At 40.4% G+C, this 17,240-nt stretch overlaps 1 non-coding gene and 2 pseudogenes across 1 annotated transcript; 2 read left to right on the top strand and 1 right to left on the bottom strand.

Annotated features, from left to right (window-relative positions):
* The first annotated feature begins 10,065 nt into the window (after positions 1-10,065).
* On the top strand, positions 10,066-10,172 carry LOC120246479. The gene has a single exon (XR_005532066.1). It is a non-coding gene; the product is annotated as a U6 spliceosomal RNA (small nuclear RNA).
* Positions 10,173-12,005: 1,833 nt separating this feature from the next.
* LOC120246445 lies at positions 12,006-13,447 on the top strand (annotated as a pseudogene).
* A 1,063-nt stretch (positions 13,448-14,510) lies between these two features.
* Positions 14,511-14,648, bottom strand: LOC120246475 (annotated as a pseudogene).
* Between the last annotated feature and the right edge of the window lie 2,592 nt (positions 14,649-17,240).

Here is a 17,240-nt window from a genome sequence, read left to right as displayed (position 1 = left end):
TGAGAGGGGATGGGCTGAATGAGTAGGAGACATTAAAGAATCTACTCCTGAAATCATTATTGCACCATGTGCTAACTAACTTGGATGTAAATTAAACAATAAATAAATTTTAAAAAATTAAAAAAATAAAAGCACAGATGATTATTAACAAATAAGATAAATTGATGGAGTTGAAAAGAGTACTAAATACAGCACTATTGAAGTTTGGGTGGGTCAAATGAAGATGGTTCCTCAACATTAAAATGCCCCAAACAAGTTTGCTCTCTTTACCCCAGTTTGGAGGAATTTAAAAAGCTGGAAGGCCAGGAATACAATGAGAAACCTAGCCTGTAATCACATAGGGCAACAGTCAGGCAGATTAATCAAAATAAAGTTTGACAAAACGCCAGGGTCTCTTGGCTGGGGACCCAAAGCCTAACACTGAGGAGTAGGTAAAATGGTCAGAGGGTGAAGAAAAGAAGTTTCCAAGATTTATAGACACAGGAGATGCATGCACTGTGGTATCAACAACTGTTGGTGAAACCCTAACATAGGCTACAACTAGATTGAAAGAATGCAGAAATATAAAGATTTGATAAGATTAAGGTGAAAATTTCAGTAAAAATTGTAATGATTAAACAGGCTTTATGTGAAGAGTTTTTGTCTCCTTTATCTGAATGCTTTAAGGGGATAAATATTGTTAAAAACAAGACACTAGGCCTAAAGTGGAGTCACTTCTGCAAGGTCCCATGCCACCAAACTGACACTTAAGCTAGAATTTCTGCTCTCCCAGAGATGGAATCTTACGTTAATGCCTAATTAGCTCTAGTTAGGTCATCTGCCTGATAGACCTCTGCCGTCCCCTAAAGGAAAGTGATCTGGCAATAACCAACCTACTTTTTTTGTCCTTGTTCCTGCTCCTTTCTGCCTAGACTGTCTGCCAGGAGGCAGTGGTGTAGGTTATAGTTAAGGGGGCAAGGTTGGGAGGTATGGGAATGAATAGAATTTTCCTTTTTTCATACCGGTACCCATTGGTCAGCTAGGGTTTTTGGACATTTTGAGGTGGGTTGCCTAATGGCCCATTTATATTCAGCCTGGAGGTCACTGTGGGCACCTTTACCTTACTCGGGTTTCCATTGCTCAGGTTGGGTGCCTAAAAGGGGCCTCTAAACTTAGTACTGTAAAACCAAAAATCTAGTAAGGCTTTTACTTTATGCCATCAAATTGTCCTATAGTAAAACTGTTGTAATGGATAATTCCATAAGAAATCAGTACCTTGAAAAACTAAATCGTCACTAAATGGAATTTTGCCAATGTTATAGGTCAAAAATTTTCTCTTGGGTAGTTTCAATTGTTAAAATAGGTACTTTGCTTGCTCACAAAGTTGAGACATTACTTGGCCATTTTTATTTGTTCTCTTGTGAATTACATCAATATATATTTGCTCTTTTTCTATTGCTGTTTATATCATATTGATTTAAAAGAGTGTTTATACATTAAAGCATTAAGTTTGTCAAATATTGAAAGTGTTTTCTTCTCAGATGGTTTTTAATTTTTAATTTTACTTTAGAAATTTAAAGTTTGGTATTTAAAACTCCCATTCATGTCTTTAATCTTTCTAAGGTATCACATTTAGGAACACTTCCCTATGTTATGATAAAAAACATTATCTGGAATAAGAGGAAATTATTAATTAAGACTAATCACTAATGCCATTGGCTGAATGGAACCATAACAGAGATCACTTACCAAAATTTAAACACTGGATTCACACAAACAATAGAACTGGTTTTAAACTACTTTAAAAATGAAAATTGTTACCTTTCTTCACTAAAAGAAAAAAAGGAAAAAAGGCTGATTTCAAGGACTGAAGCAGAGAAAAAAAAAAACACAAGATGAGCTTGGAATTTTTTTTTTTTTTTTTGCCAGAAAGTAAAGATAGACTCAAAGACTGATGTAAACATGTCAACTTGACCTAAGAGTCAGGTGGAAAAGGATGATACTAACCAAATCTGAGGCAATTTAAGTTTCAAAATAATGATAGTAATGGATTATGTCCCAGTAAATAAGGTAAGAATCTTTGAGTCCACACTGATATAAATGAATGAATGAATGAATGAATGAATGAATGAATAATTGGGCTAAGAGTACTTTCAGTAGAATATCAACTAATAAATGTAGAAGAAATTATGAAATTAGAAAATCTCTTTTGGCAAATATCATCATCATCACAATCAATACAGGCAACCAGGGGGTGCTTGGCTGGCTCAGTCGTTTAAGCCTCTGTCTCTCGATTTCAGCTCATGCCATGATCTCAGGGTGGTGAGATCAAGTCCCCTGTTGGGTCCCGCTCTGGGCGTCCAGCTTCTCTACCTTTCCCTCTGCTCTTCCCCTGTTCGCATGCTCTCTCTCTCTCTCTCTCTCTCAGCAAAAAAACAAAAACAAAACAAAAAACAAAAAAACTCCAATCTCAACAGATAATACAATTAGTGAACAATGTTTGAGCAATAGGCTATTAAAGTAGTCTCCAAGTGGGATGCCTGGGTGGCTTAGTCGGTTAAGCGTCCGACTTTCGCTTAGGTCATGATCTCGCGGTTCGTGGGTTTGAGCCCGGCGTCGGGCTCTGTGCTGACTGCCAGCTCAGAGCCTGGAGCCTATTTCAGAGTCTGTATCTCTCTCTCTCTCTCTGACCCTCCCCTGCTCACGCTGTCTCTCTCTCTCTCTCTCTCCTAGAAAAAAAAATAGTCTCCAAGTATCTTCCCAAAAGATGTATATGAATGGCAAGAGGGAAAATAACTTTACAAAAACCACTTTAACCAAATAATGAAAGTTAACATCACCAGTAAAGAGACATGTCAAGATCAGATGCCTCATGACATGATGCTCGGAGAAAAGAACATCCTATCTGTGATATTCTTGGTAAAAGTGCATAACCTGAATTTTATTGTGAGGAAGCATCAGCCAAACGCAAATTGAAACACATATATTAAAACAAATGACCTATACTCTCATAAATGTCAATGGCATGAAACACAAAGTCTGAGAAACTGTTCTAGATTAAAGAAAATGAAAGAAGCAGGACAACTAAATGCTGCAAGGAATAACCCACAATGGTAGGGACAAAGTGGATCAAACAATGTTGAAGTATGGTTGAAAAATACTTTTACCTGATTTTTCTTTGCTTTTTTTCATTATTAACATATGATAACTCAGGAAAACCTGAAAAATAGAGCAACTTTGGAAACTCCACTTTAAAACTATTTTTTATTAAAAAATTTTTTTTTAATGTTTATTTATTTTTGAGAGAGAAAGAGACAGAATGCAAGCAGGGGAGGGGCAGAGCCAGGGAGACACAGAATCTGAAGCAGGCTCTAGGCTCTGAGCTGCCAGCACAGAGCCCGACGTGGGTCTTGAACCCACAAACTGTGAAATCATGACCTGAGCTGAAGTCGGACCTCAACCAACTGAGCCACCCAGGCACCCCTTTAAAACTATTTTAAAAATTAATAAATAGACCTCCTCCAGGTACCCAAATTGCAAATCTTTGAGTATGTTTGAATAATAGTTTGTAAATTTTCTGGTCATATTGAAACTTTTCTGCCATGCTCTACATTTTGCTAAATATATATATACATTTTTTGTTTTTCCAAGATAGGGAATTCCTTTAATATAGTCTATTAACAAAAATTTTTAAAAACACCCCATTCTATAGCTGAAATACTTAAGGAACTATGAAAGAGACTTTCAGAAATGTCATTGTGCATATCATCCTCTAAACTCTAAGAAAATAAAATGAGATGATGTATTATAAGAGAAGAACAGTCTGAATTTTTCAAAAATCATAGTCTTCCTTCATTTAAAGTTTGGTCAGAATAATAATAATAATAATAATACAATCTCTACCTTAAAATTTCACCACATGAAATTTGTCTAGGAACTTCTTATAAAGCTTGGTTTGTCTCCTACTCTGACAGATTCCTCTTGGTACATTTCTACTATTGTCAAGTATTCTCAAAGTACCATTTTCATAGTATATGTTCAACATGTATGAGATACATTTCCAAAAGGAGCATTGCTAGATATATTCCTCCTTCATGCACCACCATGAGATGTAAGAAGAGACACCAGTATGGGGTGCCTGGCTGGTTCAGTCGGTTAAGCATCTGGCTTCAGCTCAGGTCATTTTCTCATGGATTGTGGGTTTGAGCCCTGCGTTGGGCTCTGTGCTGACAACTAGCTCAGAGCCTGGAGGCTGTTTTGGATTCTTTGTCTTCCTCTCTCTCTCACCCTCCTCTGTTCACTCTGTGAACAGAAATAAATAAAACATTGAAAAAATATTTAAAAAAGAAGAGACATGGCACAAAAATACACACATAGACCAATGGAATAGAATAGAGAACTGAGAATTGGACCCACAAATGTCTGGCCAACTAATCTTTGACAAAGCAGGAAAGAGTATCTATCCAATGGAAAAAAAGACACCCTCTTTAACAGATGGTTCTGGGAGTACAGTACAGCAACATGCAGAAGAATGAAACTAGATCATTTTCTCATACCACACACAAAAATAAACTAAAAATGAATAAAAGACCTGAATGTGAGACTGAAAACTATAAAAACCCTAGAGAAGAAAGCAGGAAACAACTTCCTTGACTTCAACTGCCACAATTTCTTACTTGACACATCCCCAAAGGCAAGGGAATCAAGAGCAAAAATAAACCATTGAGATCTCATCAAGATAAAAAGCTTCTGCAAGGCAAAGGAAACAATCCATAAAACTAATAGGCAACCGACAGAATGGGAAAAGATAGTTGCAAATGACATATCAGATAAAGGGCTAGTATCCAAAATCTATAAGGAACTCATTTAACTCCTCATCTGAAAAACAATTAATCCAGTGAAAAAATGGGCAGAAGACATGAACAGACACTTCTCCAAAGAGGACATCCAGATGGCCAACAGATACCTGAAACGATGTTCAGCGTCCCTCCTCATCAGAGAAATACAAATCAAAGCCACACTGAGATACCACCTCACACCGGTCAGAGTGGCTAAAATGAACAAATCAGGAGACTTTAGATGCTGGCGAGGATGTGGAGGAACGGGCACCCTCCTACACTGTTGGTGGGAATGTAAACTGCTGCAGCCCCTGTGGAAAACAGTGTGGCGGTTCCTCAAAAAATTAGCAGTAGAATTCCCCTATGACCCAGCAATAGCACTAGGAATTTACCCAAGGGATACAGGAGTGCTGATGCATAGGGGCACATGTACCCCAATGTTCATAGCAGCACTCTCAACAATAGCCAAAACATGGAAAGAGTCTAAGTGTCCATTCACTGATGAATGGACCAAGAAGTTGTGGTTTGTCTATACAATGGCAATGAGAAAATGAAATCTGGCCACGTGTAGCAACATGGATGGAACTTGAGGGTGTTATGCTGAGCGAAATAAGTCAGGCAGGGAAGGACAGATACCCTGTGTTTACATGTATAGGTGGATTAGGAGGAACTTAATGGAGAACCATGGGGGAGATGAAGGGGGGAAATAGCTGGGGAGAGGGAGGGAGGCAAACCATGAGGGACTCTTGAATGCTGAGAACAAACTGAGGGCTAATGGGGGTGGGTGGAGGGGAAAGGGGGAGATGGGCATTGGGGAGGGCACTTGTGGGGATGAGCACTGGGTGTTATATGGAAACCAACTTGACAATAAACTATTAAAAAGATAAAAAAAATAAAAAAGAAGAGACACCAATAGAAGCCAGCCTTAGAACTTACTAGAAAGGAAATTTCAACCTTAAGTACCCTACCTGCAAGTATAGTCACAACCTGAGGTACTGTTCATAAGAGCTTCAACATAAGCATTTTGGATGGACACAATTCAGTCTATACCATCAATATGATGTGTTTGGGATCCCAGATATCTGGAGATCTGATGCTGAGGTTCATTAAGTGGTCTCCCTAAGCAGAAGGCTTCCAAAAGTAGAAAGCTATCTCCAAACAATTTATATATCAATAAGATACCATTTGGTATGGTCAAAAATAAACAAAGCTCAACATTTGTTAAAGTGGTAAAAGCAGCTTTTATTTAGTAACTACTGCCATAGGGGAAAGCAGTGAGGTCCACTCCAATTTGTGCAGAGATGATAGGGTGTATTAAAGGGAGAATGAGGAAAGAGGGAAGGGGAGCAAGTACAGGTTTGAGCAGTCAGGGAAGTGAAAATTACATAAACAAGGCAAGAGTATGGGTCAACATGAATGTGATCAAACCATCTGTTTCTGCTAACTAGTATCTTCTACCCTCTCTCAAAAGACTGGAGGCTAAGGCCCATCCTTTCTCATGATTACCTTTCAAAGGTATGGTTTTTGGGCCCTTGAGAAAGACACTCTTGGTTATAGGAAATACAAATATATCTCAAAGGGACAGAGGAAATATTTATAATTGTAAGCCCTTTTTATTTATTTATTTATTTATTTTTTTAAATTGATAAATACTTGTTATGTATCACTTTCTTTTTTTTTTTTTATGTTTTATTTATTTCTAGGAGAGAGTCAGCGTGAGCAGGGGAGGGTCAGAGAGAGAGGGAGTCACAGACTGAAACAGGCTCCAGGCTCTGAGCTGGCAGTCAGCACAGAGCCCGACGCGGGTCCCGAACCCACGAACCGCGAGATCATGACCTAAGCAAAAGTCAGATGCTTAACCAACTAAGCCACCCAGGCGTCCCAATTGTAAGCCCTTTTTAATTAGTGCTCTAAGAAAGGAAGGTCAAGGGCCTATCATCAGGTATTGACTAAAACAAATAGCAAGTTCTTTTGACGGTTTTGAGCTCTTCTGCCACAGAAACTCAAGGTAGGGGGAGGGGGCGGTCATCCCAGGGACATGGCCTTAGTCTGCTCAGAGCCATGCTAGAGTTTAGTCAAGCCTCTTGGTGCATGGGTTTGGATTGGAGTCATTTGTGCTGAGACAAATAGTCTCAGGTGTTTTTTTTTTGTTTTGTTTTGTTTCTGTTTTTTTTTTTTTTTTGTTCTTGGTATAAACATCTTTCTCCCATCATCTTTGATCAAGATCCATAGTTCTTGGTATAAACATCTTTCTCCCATCATCTTTGATTCAAGATCCATGATCTGGCAATGAACTTTAAAATTCCTAAATATCATTTTCAAACAATTGAATGACTGCAATTCTTCCCAACCACTGGACTTTCTAACCATTGGACTTTGCAACTATTGGTTTAATTGACCCTGGAACACTCTAGAATATTATCAGTCTCAATACATCTACATGTCTTAATTGTACCCTAGCCCTCCAATAATTAGCTGCTATAACTGGTATCTTTCAGAGCTCTAAAGAAACCCAGAAGACGTCAAGAATAGAAAAGAGACATGGGGCGGACAACAGAAGCCATTATCTAATTATTTTCTTACAACGTTATATAGAAACCATTATGTGATTTGTTAAACTCCATTCAGAGTTTAAGATGTGTCCCCCACAATCAAACCAACTAAATGAAAGCAGCAACTGATGCCTTTAAGTTATCTTAAACTGCACATTTGTCCCCCTAATGAGAATCCCTGGGACATTTCTTCCTGTATGTTGCAATTTGGACATGACTTTAGTGGACAGGATTCACTGTATCAGCTGTCAAGATTTGCCTTAGTTCCAGAAGCCACCTCACAGTCAACATCTAACTGATCTTGCAGGGGCATAAATGCCTGGCCATTTTGGCCCAAAGAGGGTTAAGTTTGATAGGTCCTGTATGCCCCAGAGCTCCCTGCGGGTTTGGCTGAGCCTTTGCCAGGTCTACGTGACCATTTGTTTTCACCTTCTGCCTAATCCTACAGTCCCATCCACCTTCCAAGTGTTCATCCTTAATAAATGCCCTACAGACAAAATTCCATCCTAGTGTCGGCTTTCAGAGAACCCAACATTGCATCAGTGGTCAGTTGGACTTGCCAAATATTCAAAACCAAATCCACTAGTTGCTTGTATTTTATTAGGATGATGAATTACCAGGAATGGTCTGAGACACTGCACGTCGTTGGTTTATACAAGGATTTTTTGTTTCACCTAACTGCAAGTTCTTTTTTTTTTTTAAACTTTTTAAATGTTTATTTATTTATTATTTTTTAAAAAATAGTTTATTGTCAAGTTGGTTACAGATAACACCCAGTGCTCATCCCAACAAGTGCCCTCCCCCATGCCCATCACCCCCCTTCCCCTGTCCACCACCCCCATCAGTCCTCAGTTTGTCTCAGCATTCAAGAGTCTCTCATGGTTTGCCTCCCTCCCTCTCCCCAACTATTTTCCCTCTTCTTCTCCCTCACAGTCCTCCGTTAGCCTCCTCCTAATCCACCTATATGTGCAAACATAGGGTATCTGTCCTTCTCTGCCTGACTTATTTTGCTCAGCATAACACCCTCAAGTTCCATCCATGTTGCTACACATGCCCAGATTTCATCCTTTCTCATTGCCATGTAGTATTCCATTGCATAAATATACCACATCTTCTTGATCTATTCTTCAGTTGATGGACACTTAGGTTCTTTCCATGTTTTGGCTATTGTTGAGAGTGCTGCTATGAACATTGGGTTTTATGTGCTCTTATGCATCAGCATTTCTGTATCCCTTGGGTAAATTCCTAGCAGTGCTATTGCTGGGTCATAGGGGAGTTCTATTGTTAATTTTTTGAAGAACCTCCATATTGTTTTCCAGAGGGGCTGCACCAGCTTATATTCCCACCAACAGTGTAGGAGGGCGCCCATTTCTCCACATCCTCACCAGCATCTAGAGTCTCCTTATTTGTTCATTTTAGTCACTCTGACCAGTGTGAGGTGGTATCTCAGTGTGGTTTTGATTTGTTGTTTATTTATTTTTGAAGGAAAGAGAGACAGAGCATGAGCAGAGAGAGAGAGGGAGACACAGAATCTGAAGCAGTCCCCGGCTCCACACTGTCAGCACAGAGTCCAACATGGGAGCTCAAACTCATGAACCACGAGATCATGGCCTGAGCTGAAGTCAGTTGCCCAATGGACTGAGCCACCCAGGTGACACTCAGTGTTTCAACCTCTCCTAGGGCTTGCTAACTTTGGAGAGCCACCGTTCAAGAGAGTGTGCAAGCAATGGAAATTGTTTGCCCCAAGACCCAGTAATTTTTTTTGAAATTAATACTTTGAGGCTGGGAGAGCTAATATTTAAGGCATGGATTGCCAGAGTAGAACATTTCAGTGGTGAGTCTAGTGTATTTGACACCTGGAACAAGCATTTTTTTTTTTTTACATTCTTTCTTTTATACAACAAAGTTATTTTCAGTAATAATAAAATAAAATGAATAATGATAAAGGGCAGGAAAGAAATGCAAACGCTGAAACTTTTCTTTTATTGAACCTTATGTATAATTACATCAGGGAAAATGAGTAAACAAGTAAACAAATATTAGAGTACAGAAAGGACAAAAGTAATGGACTGATGTATATTTTAATGTTTGTTTGTTTTTTTTTGACAGAGAGAGAGAGAGACAGAGAGACACACACACAGCATGAGCAGGGAAGGGGCAGAGAGAGAGGGGGACACAGAATCGAAGCGGGCTCCAGGCTCCACCCTGTCAGCACAGAGCCCAACGCAGGGCTCAAACTCACGAACTGTGAGATTATGACCTGAGCGGAAATCAGACATTCAACTGACTGAGCCACCAAGACGCCCCAATGTATATTTTAATAATAACATTATATTGATGGATATTTTTGAAAGGGGAGAAATTCATCTACATGGTCTATGAAGTAATCAACAGTAACACTAGTTTTACTTTCAGGGAAATAAATAAGTAATGAGGTACAGTCTCATTCTGTGTTTGGAATTCCTGTGAAAACTAGTGGGTATCTTACTTGAATAAGAGAAAAAGATTTATGCCCCCTGCACTATAGTAATTTTGTGAATAATATAGCATATTGACCTAGTAGTTCAATACAGGACTATAGAAGATAACAACAGAAAGAAAGCAATTCCTCCATTAGAATCATTGATGTTTCAGAAGGATGTACTTGCTTACTTAAATTGGGATCCAATAATATTCATCTCTATTAAATAGTTGTAGGGCTCACTTCGGCAGCACGTATACTAAAATTGGAACAATACAGAGAAGATCAGTATGGCCCCTGTGCAAGGATAACATGTAAATTCAAGAAGCGTTCCGTATTTTTGAGTTATTTATGTAAAGGAAAAGCCTATAACTTATTTTTAGAAAGGTAGGTGAACAATCTTTTGGAATACTTGTGTTATTCTTTTCCTGGATAAGACACATGCCAAGCATTTAATGATCCACTTGTGAATTAGAGTTTATGTTACTTAACTTTTTTCAGCAATTAAAATCTTTTCCCCCCCTGCTGGAGAAGTGGGAAAGCTAATATTCATCCTGGGCTTGGCAATGTGTGAAGTGAAAATTGTTGGAAAGATAATTTAGACCGAGGACTGAGAATAGAGAATAGAGGACTGAGAATAGAGCTGAGGTAAAGAGAATAGTTCTGTCTTTTCTATAGAAAGATACAAATGGACTTAGCTTCAGTTATAAGTAATTTTTCCTGAGGAAGTGGGAGAGTTAAACTCTCTTGTTTTTTTCCTAGAGCATACTACTGAATTTATATTTTAAAACAATTTAATACCTGCTTGCTTTCCAGATCACCTGGTGGAAAGTGAAAGCCACGGCTGTTTAGATGTTTGATGGATTCTCCCAATAGGACATTCAAGATATGACTCACTGGTGCTAATTTGTTTCAGTTCTTCCCCCCCACCCCCAACACTGGAGATTCCATGGTGCTGTATCCTACCATCCTGGGTGATGAAATAACATTTCTTTCTTTCTTTTTTTTTTTTTTTTTTTACAAATAGTTTATTGCCAAATTAGTTTCCACATAACACTCAGTGCTCATCCCCAAAGTGCCCTCCTCCATGCCCATCCCCCCCTCCCCCCCACATCCATCAGTCCTCAGTTTTTGTCAGCATTCAAGAGTCTCTCATGGTTTGCCTCTCTCCCTTTCCCCCACCATTTCCGCCCTTCTTCTCCCCCTTGTTCCTCCGTCAAGTTCCTCCTAATCCTCCTATACGTGCAAACATATAATATTTGTCCTTCTCTGCCTGACTTATGAAATAACATTTCTGAGTGGTGTTTTTTTTTTGTTTTGTTTTGTTTTTGTTTTTGTTTTGTTTTGTTTTGTTTTTTTTTTTGCCAATCCCAGAAAAAGGAAAGCTTGGGCAGCGGTAAAAAGACTTAAAGTTGAAAGAGATGGGGGTGGGAGGCACCTGGGTGGCTCCGTTGGTTAAGCATCAGACTCTTGGTTTTGGCTCAGGTCATGATCTCATGTTTTGTGAGTATGAGCCCCGCACTGGGCTCCACGCTGACAGTGTAGAGCCTGCTTGGGACCCTCTCTCTCCCTCTCTCTCTCTGCTCATCCCTTGCTCACTCTCTCTGTCTCTCTCAAAAATGGGTAAATAAATTTAAAAAAATGGAAAGAGATGGGCGATAGATTTAAAGCTTTGGTTTGAGGATAGTAGTCAAATAAAAGTCTACCCAGAAGTCCTTTTTTTTTTTTTTTTTTTTAATCACTTAACTGAAGGCAGGCCATGGTTGTTATTTTATTCTGTCTCTTCTTCAGAGAACAAGTTGGGGAAACTCAGTCCCCCTCTTAGGAGGCTTCATGTGGTGGGGCCCCTGGGTGGCTCAGTCATTGAAAGTCAGACTTAGGCTCAGCGCATGATCTCACAGTTCCTGAGTTCAAGACCCACATTGGGTCTGTGGCTCTCAGCACAGAGCCGGCTTCAGATCCTCTGTCCCTCTTCTGCTCTTGCTCTCTCTCTCTCAAAAATAAATATTTAAAAAAATTCTTAAAAAATGAAAATAAAAAAAGAAGGGCTCGTGTAGAAGTGTGGGGATCCGAGGAATCCTCAGAGAGGGATCCCGTGATGGTCGAGGCATTCTGGCATTGACAGTGAGCTTCAGTGATGCTGTAAAAATACTTTCTGTTGCCACAGACTTCTGAATGTGTGAAACGGCAGCCCACGAAGCCTCCCATCACCAAGAGCAGGCAGCACAGAACGGCTTGCTGCCCTCCTGAGCCCTGCTGGGAGTCCCGAGATCAGAAACCATTGCTTCCAGTACCAATAACTCAGAAACCTCAAGTGGCGCCAGAAACACGAAAGGATGCCATCGGGGTTAAAAAAGAAAAACCCCAAACTTCATTTGTGTGCATTCACAGTAAAGCTTTCAGGGACAGCGATTCCCTGAGGTGCCACGTGTCCTGCCACCCAGGGTTCAAGTTGGGTCCTGGTCAAAGAAAACCCCCACTGCGGTGGTCCCCCTCACCTCCGCCACCGCCGGGGACCAGCAGAACTTCGTTGGTCTCGACCATTGCTGGTATCTCATCAACAGTCACTACATCTTCCTCGGCACCAACCCCAGCAGCAGCGCCAGGACCACAGCTATGCCCGTGACCCCGACTGTCAAGAAACCCAGCAAGCCTGTCAAGAAGAAGCATGCCTACCTACCAAGCGTGCGGGAAGGCCTTCCGGGACGTGTACCATCTCAACCGGCACAAGCTCTCCCCTGCTGATGAAAAGCCCTAAGAGTGTCCTGTTTGCAATCCGCGCTTCAAGAGGAAGGACCGCATGACTCACCCTTGGAGGGCTCACGAAGGAGGCATCACCAAACCCCATACTTGCAGTGTTTGTGGGAAAGGCTCCTCCAGACGTGCACTGCTGCCCTTGCCACCAAAGACAGACTGCGGACACACGGCGCCACAAAGGCAAGATGTGGTGTAACGCCTGCGGGAAGCTTGAGTGCAGCGGACGTCATCAGCCACTTAAAGACCCACAGGCGGAGCCAAGGTGTCAACTGTAACCCATGTGAGCAAGACATCAGTAGAACATGCATGAGTGAAGAGACCGGCAGCCAGAAGCTGCAGCTGCAGCAACAACAACAGCAACATGTGAGGAGCCGGCCAGGAAAGCAGGTGGACACACAGACTGGGGGAAGACGCTGTCAAAGCAAGAATGAAAGAAACTGCTAACATGTGCCAAACCTCCACGGCTGCTACGACACCTGTGACTCTCACTGCTCCATTCAATATAGTGTCCTCTGGGTCGTCCGGAACGATGTCAAACCCCGTCACAGTGGGAGCAGCAATGAGCACGAAAGGAGAGTAAATGTTTCCAGCGCACTTAAAACAACCAGCCCGATGAACAGAGGGCACCCTGTGACTATAACCAGTCCATTATCCATGACCTCTCCTTTAACACTCACTTCCCCAGTCAACCTTCCCACCCCTATCACTGCTCAGTGAATAGAGCCCACCCTGTCACCACCTCATCTCCAGTGAACCCGCCCACACCTCTGACGTTAGCTGGCCCTCTCAATATAGCAGTGAGGCCCATAGAGAGCACGCCTTTCTTACCCCAAGATTTGCCCACATCACCACCTTGGTAAATAGCATTATAAAATCAAAGAAAGGGTTAAAGTAAATATTTGCTAGCACCTTATTTTTAATTTATTAAAGCAAAGAGTAAACCATGGTAGCCCTGGGTGGCTCAGTCAGTTAAGTTTCTGACTTCAGCTCAGATCATGATCTCGCGGTTCCTGAGTTTGAGTCCCACATCGGGCTCTGTGCTGCTTCAGATTCTGTATGTTTCTCTCTCTGCCCCTCCCCCGCTTGTGCTCTCTCTCATTCTCTTTCTCAAAAATAAATAAACATTTAAAAAAATTTTAAAAAGGTATTTTATGAGTAAATACATGTGTTGTCATAATGAAATACATTTCAGAGAATATGCATTTTACCTTTGGGAATTTGTTAATTTCAGGCAGCATTCCCTAAGTGAAAATGATACCAGCTCTGAGATGCAAAACATATGACAATTTATCATTCTACCTTCAACATATAATAGAGATTGTGACCTGATATTTGGAGATGTAAATATTGCTCAGCATATTAATCCTGATGGAACATAGCATCCATTGTAGTTGACTTCAAACAAAACAAAACAACCAAAATATGCAAATTATGTTTTGGTAAGAAAAGGCCTCAACTGCCAGCAGAGAAGTCAAGCATGTGGACAGGCAGATGCTATGATTTTTTTTTAAGTTGCAATATGTTTTTGGGTTTCTTTTCCTTTTTAAATCTTGCAGTTAGGAGAAATGGAATTTAGTTGTATTAATCTTGCAGGATGTTTGCAGGACTGACTATCAAACTGGATGACTTCCGTTTATACCCCATGGTGTCAATTCAAGCATCGAACACCTTACATCTGAGACAGACTTCCTACATCAGGGACTGGTATCTATGTGTCATTATACAAAACAGTTCCAGGGAGTTGAACGACATAGTAAAACATGAAATAGCACTTAGTGGAAAAAATGTCATACATGATCTTTTGTACTTTAGGACATTACATTGTACAACTTCTGTATTTATAAAAGCTTAGGAACTTTCTGTTTAGCAGGAAGGCAACACATTCCTGCACTTCTAATGTATATGTTTGTTATAATGGCCATGTAAACATGCCCTATTCTGTGCCTTTTAGTTAGTGTGTCTCCATAAATGAAATGTAGAGAAAAAAATAGTTGTAGTATTTTACTAAGCCTGTTAGAACAGATACTACTCTTGATCTAAGCCAAAAGGCTGAAAAGCAATAGCTGTGGCATTTAAAATTGTGGGTTAATGCAAAATCAAATCATCTCAAGGAAAAACTGTGCTTTTTTTTTTTACCTTTTTATTTGCATTTTTAGATATCTATTTTTCCCATAAAAAGAATCATAACAAGAATATAGAAAGCAATGATTGCACTTATGACAAGGGCCAAACTTTGAATAAATATACATGAAAATAAATGAGCATTATAAAAGGAGATATAAGTTTATCTTTTTAAAAAAAGTTTATTTTGGGAGAGAGAGAGTGTGTGTGTGAGTGAGCATGAGCAGGGGAGGAGCAGAGAAAGAAGGAGAGTGAGAGAATCCCAAGCAGGCTCACTCTGTCAACGTGGAGCCCAATGTGGGGCTCTAACTCACAAACTGTAAGATTATGACCTGAGCTAAAACCAAAAATGGGACGCTTAACTGACAGAGCCACCCAGGTGCCCGGAAGATCGTATAAATTGTCTTAACAGCATATCACCAATTGTACAGTTTCTTCAAAGGAAATTGAGTGTGTATGGCCATGGATATGCTCCACTTAGGTCTTCTAGGGAAACTGGAAGCTCCAGGGAATGACTGGGGGACATAGTTGACTGAAAACCTCCAGCTGCAGCTCTTGTGAATGCTGTGGGACTACCCCCCCCCCCACCCCGGCCCAAGCCCTGGCTGCTCCCAGTCGGTCAGTGTGCACGATGGAGGTACTAATGAAGGCCCATCCTTATGAGAAAGCACATTCCTTTAGCAGAGGACTTGCTTTAGGAGTCTCCATCACCCTGGTGGAGATTTTTCTTAGCCTGCCTTGTAGTCTGAGACTCCACAACTCTCCTTCCTTCCCTTTCTCCTTTTCCAGGTGTCAGACATACACGACATCGTGAAGCCTCTCCCTCCTAACTCACCTGTCTTTCCCTTATCTTTCACAGACATTTCCCCAATATGGCTCTTGAACATCTAATCTTGTCTTTGTGTCTGCTTCTCAGGATTCAAATGGACAGAGTGCTTGCTTTTCATGTCACCCAGGAAGGTCTTTCTGAGCCATAAAGATCCTATTTTCAATTTGTGCAAATGTTTTTTATTTTATTTTTTTAAAAAAATGTTTATTCATTTTGAGAGAGAGAGAAAGAGACTGTGCATGCACACATGCATGTGTGCAAGTGGGGAAGGGGAAGAAAGAGAGAGGGAAAGAGAGAATTCCAAGCAGGCTCCAAGCTGTCAATGCAGAGTCTGATGTGGGGCTCAGTCCCATGAACCATGAAATCATGACCTGAGCTGAAATCAAGAGTCAGACACTTAACCAACTACTTAGGCACCCCAATCTTTTTTTTAAACGTATTTATTTATTTATTTATTTATTTTGAGGGAGAGAGACAGCATGAGTGGAGGAGAGGCAGAGAGAGAGAGAGAGAGAGAGAGAGAGAATCCTAAGCAGCCTGCACACTGTCAGCACAGAGCCTTATGTGGGACTTGAACTCACAAACTGTGAGATCATGACGTGAGATGAAATCAAGATTCACTTAACCAAGTGAAACACCGAGGTGCCCCAGGCACCTGTCTTTTTTACTTTAAAACTCCAGTGATCAACATACGTATTCATGTTGACCATTATACAGTCAAAACAAAGTCATTCACTTTGTCCCCAGCTTAACTGAGGTATAACTGAAAATGAAATTATATAAATGTAAGGTATATAATGTGATTTAATGTACATGTATATTATAAAATGATTACCATGATACAGTTAATTAACACATCCATAACCTCATATATTTGGCTTTTTGTTTGTGTGTGGTCAGAACATTGAAGATCTCCTCTCTTAGTAAATTTCATGGCTACAGTACAGTATTGTTAACTGTAGTCATGATCTACATGAGATTCTCAGAACTTGTTCCTCTTATAACTGTGAAAGCTTGTACCCTTTGACCGACATCACCCCATTTTCCCAACTGTCCAGTCCCAGCCACCACCATTCTATTCTCTGTTCCTATGAGCTCAACGCTTCTAGATTCTACATATAAGTGAGAGCAGATGGTATTTATCTTTCTCTGTCTGACTTATTTCACGTGGCATAATGCCCTCAGGGTTAATCCATATTGCTGCAAATGGCAGAACATCTTTCTTTTTTATGACTGAATAATATTCATTTTGAATATACACTAAATTTTCTTTAAAAAAATTTTTAATGTTTATTTTTGAGGGGGGCAAGGGGCAGAAAGAGAGACATACACACACAGAATCTAAAGCAGGCTCTAGGCTCCGAGTGGTCAGCACAGAGCCCAATTTGGGGCTCGAACCCACAAACTGTGAGATCATGACTTGAGCTGAAGTCGCCACCCCCTACACTAAATTTTCTTTAAATAAAGTCACCACATAGAACATAATACAATATGGAGATGGAATTATAAAATATCAAAACGATAGTATCAGAAACAAATTATAAGCATCTACAAGTATAGAGTGTAGAGCTTACAATATATTGTTCAGTTTTATTGATAGATTCAAATACTTCTGCCATAATTTATGCGTTTTCTATGGCCATTTCCCAAATTTTCAAAATGGTCTGTGCTTACATGCTAATTTGTTAGGGCCTGCCAGAACA

This window comes from Hyaena hyaena, unplaced genomic scaffold, assembly GCF_003009895.1.
Source record: "Hyaena hyaena isolate Hyena2069 unplaced genomic scaffold, ASM300989v1 scaffold_469, whole genome shotgun sequence".
Classification (NCBI taxonomy): Eukaryota; Metazoa; Chordata; class Mammalia; order Carnivora; family Hyaenidae; genus Hyaena; species Hyaena hyaena.
The sequence above is the reverse complement of the archived record's forward strand: the minus strand, read 5'-3'. Positions and strand labels throughout refer to the sequence as shown.